Source organism: Seriola aureovittata, chromosome 4 (assembly GCF_021018895.1).
Source record: "Seriola aureovittata isolate HTS-2021-v1 ecotype China chromosome 4, ASM2101889v1, whole genome shotgun sequence".
Taxonomy (NCBI): domain Eukaryota; kingdom Metazoa; phylum Chordata; class Actinopteri; order Carangiformes; family Carangidae; genus Seriola; species Seriola aureovittata.
The window spans coordinates 11,569,124-11,574,071 of NC_079367.1; positions in this window are offsets into that span (position 1 = coordinate 11,569,124).

Sequence of the window (4,948 nt, forward strand, 5' to 3'; positions counted from 1 at the left end):
CAGATGGGGATAATGTTGGATGAATATGAGCTACACAGAGAAGGAGCAAGGAAGGAAACACAAAAAAGCAGAATGACAAGAAATCAACCCAGTAAATGATGATCCCAACTCAATTTGACAGACTTATAGACACGGTGACAACAAAAACAAACCTGAAGTGGGTTTTTTTTCACTCAAAATAATGTACTACAGAGCGCGAAATAGAGATGTGAAGAAAAGAAAATGAAGAAACACTAAAAAGAGGCAACAAAGGGCAAGAGAGAGGGAGGCCAGTCAGTAATTATTGTAAGAGAAATGTGTTATCATAAGTCTTTACCCTTGGTAGAGGAAGAGATTGGTGGCACATATGGGCCAGGAGAACAGTAGAAACTTAAAAGGATGAGTGGAATTCAGCAATCATTCCTTTCATTATTTACACATCTGCTTTTACTACCATGACTGCTGTTCAGGGGAAAAGGCCGATGGTGGATGTTGAGTGGAGCCACACGTGACCGAAATCATACAGAATAACATAGAGTGTTCATAAATGAGCGTAGCAGTAGCTATGCACTGTACACTGTATCATATGTAAGTGTGTGTATGTGTGTGTGTGTGTGTGTGCGTGTGTGTGCGTGTGTGTGTGTGTGTGTATTTGTGCGCACATTGTCTCTCAACTCTGAAAATGATAACCAAACCTTACTGAGTGTGGAGCATGGAAACAAACACAGACTCACTGTTTGGTTGATGTAAGTTGCTGATGTGTAATAAAGTTTGCAGTTTTTTTCTGCAGGAGTCTGTAGCTTTCATTGAAAAACAAAATTTGTTTTTTCTGTCACGCTTCCTTCAATAGAGGAAGAACAGACTAAAGTAAGAAAACACAAGTGAATGAGGAAGATAGACAATGATTTAATGTGTTTTTTCTTTTCTTTTAATTAGTTCCAGAGAAAACTTTTTTTGTTTTGTTTGATTTGCCTTTCTCCATCTTATATCGTCTCTTTCTATTTAACACTCATGCACACACACACACACACACACACACACAGACACACACACACACACACACACACACACACACACACACACACACACACACACACACACACACACACACACACACTATGTATGTATTTCTATCTTTGTTAGGACACTCATTGACATAATGCATTCCTTAACCCCTCACCCAAACCTTAACCTTCACATCTGAATGTCTGTGCAACCCAAAACCAAGTCTTAACCCTCAAACAGCTCTTTGAAGTTTCAAATTCAAACTTGTCCTCACAAAGATAGAAGTAGAAGTGCATACACACAGACACTTTTACACACCTATACACTTGATCCAGTACGCAAACGCTCCAATAGAAAAAGTTTCATCCTTTCAGTATAAGTAAGGATCATGATATATGATATAAATATATATGTATAGATCATCTGCCATATGGAAATCCATTTCTTGAGAAAAATATGAAGCCAGAATAAATGTAAAAAAACAGGGTGCTTTTACTGTGAAGGAAAAAAGAATGGTGATGTTTCTTATTATATATTTAATTCTTTCAAGACTGTTCTTTTCCCAACTGTGCTGGCTTTTGAACACAGAAACGCATTAGCAACAGAAAGCTGAGGAAAAATCTCTTGATTTTACCCTCATTTACACTGGGTCCCTTTAAGGCGAAGCTGAAAGGGAAAGGGACATGTGGCTGTGGCAGAAAAGAACATATGGCATCTGCTCTAGTGGAAAACCTTAATACGGGTAGAGTATTGGCACCCGTCGCCTCACTAGCATTAACATGCTGTCAGAGTTGTTCTGGCAGAACAAAAAGTGGAGCACACTTGCCCAGCACTGTTCCCAAGAGTGTTGCAGTGTGTCCCTTCCCACTTGCCATCCATCTTGGACCATCTTATCAGTGCTGTTATGGAAAGGCGAGAATTCAAACATGCTGGAGGAGCTCTGTTATCAGATTTCCAGCCAAAGATCCAGTCATAAGCACTGGTCTTGTTAACTTGGTGAGACAAAATAAAGACAGAAAAAACAGAAAGCTGGTAAAAATGAGAAGACCCACTGTAAGGTACCAGAGAAGTGGAGTTATACTTACACAAGCTGCAGCAATAGTATGGATATTTGCACAGTGTAATAGCTTATTCAAAGTCTACACCAGGCTATAATTTTTGTTTTAAGTGAGCAGCAACAAAAGTTACAAGCCCAGGTTGCATTTTGAAGAAACTTGCTTTTGGCTTTGTCCACAGCAAAAGACGGACATAGTGTGGGGCTTTAACTGAACATGCAGATAGGCAACATGTTTTGAGTTAACTCATTTTCTCGCAGGCAGCATAAAAAGGTAGTGAAATGGGACACTGGAAGATTTAAAAAAGATGGAAAGTGGGACAAGTGACATGAGCGTATCTGGGACAGACCACATTATATTAAAAAGACACACATTATAGAAAGAAACAGGCGTAACAATATAGAGAAAAAAATAAAAGGTAGGTATAATAAACATAACGTTCCATAGTCATAAGATAATGGCAAAAGCTCAACATTTCTAAATGAGTAAAAACAGCAGAAGCATCAATAGGAGAGACCCTGCATCCCCTCTAGCTAAGCATTTCCCACAGTGTGGACATTTGGTCGCAGAATTAAAATTCTGGTCCATACACATTATCAGTCCCCCGCCATCAGAGGTGGAGAACACAACCTGTTCTCTTTAGAGCAAAAGTTAAGTGGGTTTTTGATCTGGGTACTATGACTCCAGAGGGAGTTCAAGAGGAATGTGATCTTTGTTGAGATTTTCATGCAAAACTATCATTTGTGGGATAGTTTTGTGGTCTGCTCTCTTGGTCTCTTATTATTCTTGTCATTATCCTCATCATTGCCATAGCACTGCTGATGTGATCTTGATCATTATTTGTGTATGAGTTACCAAATGTGCTTTTTCTTAAACACTTGAGAGAAAAAGAAATAAATGTAAAGAATGACAAAAGATTGTTTTGAGCTGAGAAAGATGGCTGGCTGTGTAACAATGAGTACTGTGAGAGGCATTTGGAAGTATGATGAAGGGTGATGAAGTGTTTCACAGAATGTTAAAAAACAGAAGGAAAGTGAACGTTAGACTGCCGCTCTTTGACTATCTTTGCCTCTCATTATGCACTTCTCAGGGTTGTAACCGTGCAACTGGGTGACTCCAAGAACAGAGCACTTTTTTTTAATTATCGTCTGACCGGTGTGTGTGTGTGCGTGTGTGTGAGTGTTTGTGTTTCTGAGCATTTGTATGTATCTAAAATGTGTGTTTATGTGCATGTACGCACATCTTTCAATATTCATCAGACTTGACTTTAGGCTGTAATTAACAAAGTCATCCAGCCAAAGTAAACCAAAAGTCATCATTATCCAGATGATTAAGCCTTCTTCTTCTACTTTCATGTTAGGGGCAGAAAGCAACAGAAGGACATAAGCAAGAGAGAGTTTACTACAAAAAGTAGATCGTAACAAATGTTGCCTATTCCAAGGCTGCATTCACACCTCTACTTATTGAAGGTCTGATGTTCATTGTATATTCATTTGGTTCATTTAACAAGCCATGCAGATAATTGACATTGCCATCCTTGGTAGTTTTTAACACACTAGTTTCTGTCACACTAGTGCCTCCTCAGGGCTGCAATGTTCCGCCGGGAAGTAGCATATTCAACCATTTATTTGAGAAGTGGTCATTTCTTTGAATATAACAGAGTTGTTTAGGCTGTAGGAATGGTCTATGGACACCTTTATATGGTATATTTTGACACATCTATTCTCTTTCATGACCCTGGGTCACCATTTCAATCCATTGTAGCTGCTCTGAATCCACACTGACTAAAGCTATCAGTTTTCCGCGCCCCCTTTCAAACATGCAATGAATATTTGATATTCAAAGGTGAAGTAGCCCTTTAAGTAAAGCCAGATTTGAACAGTCAGCAGCAGTATGAATGATGGACTGGTCAAAATGGAGGAGCGAAGGGGGAGACTGACATCCAGAGCAGAGATAAGTGATATTGCTGGGGTGTAATATCTATGGTGATGTCAGTGTGATTGGCTGTAAATATAAAATGCTTTAACAGATTGCTGATGTTGCTTTGCTGTGGGACCTTTTAACCCCCCCTCACAACGGCTGAATGACACGGCTCAGTAGGAAACAAATTGCATCTCTGCTTGTCATTATCACATTAACTCTGCATCAGCTGTCAACAAAGGGCCGCAGCGTACGCATGCTTATTCGCATACACACAAACACACACACACACACACTCATCATCTTTCTTCTCCTTGACTAATCTCCAAACAAAGCTGGGAATGTTAGCCTCTAAAATCCTTTTACTTTGAATTTTGTTGAAAAAAAGAAATCCCTGGAGAAGAATAAAGAAGGACGACGCGGGCAAAGAAAGAGATGAAGAGACGAGCGCTGGCCAACTCCTGCTGAGACCTCTTTGATAGATGCAGTTTTTTGAAAAGGGAGTTTGGTTCATTTGCAAATCTCTCTGCTTGGGCTGTGGGCATTTTGTGTGTCTATTTGTATGTGACTCTATGTGTATGAGTCTGTTTTTTCAGTCACTGTGTATATACTGTATACACACACCAGGCCACTGCAGAGCTTTCTTGTGTTCCTACGCACATTTTTCTAGGGGATAACAGTTTTGTTCTTTCTTTTATTTGCTTATTTTGGGTAGCCCTCATTATCTGAATGCTGGACTCCTCATTGTGTAATCTGTCTTGTATCCTTTAAAGAGCCATTAGATTACCTTGATGTTTTACAATACTGCAAATTAGGCTTACTGGAATCCCAACACTAATAAGATTAAGCCTTCCTTTTCACTGTTAAAAAAGTCTACAAAATGTGAGATTGTACAGTTCCTCTGCTAAACTCTCAAAGCTGGGGAGTCCTGGTTTTACCCGCTCTGCATGAGAGAGAAGTAATTAGATCCCTCTACTTTGCTGCCAGAT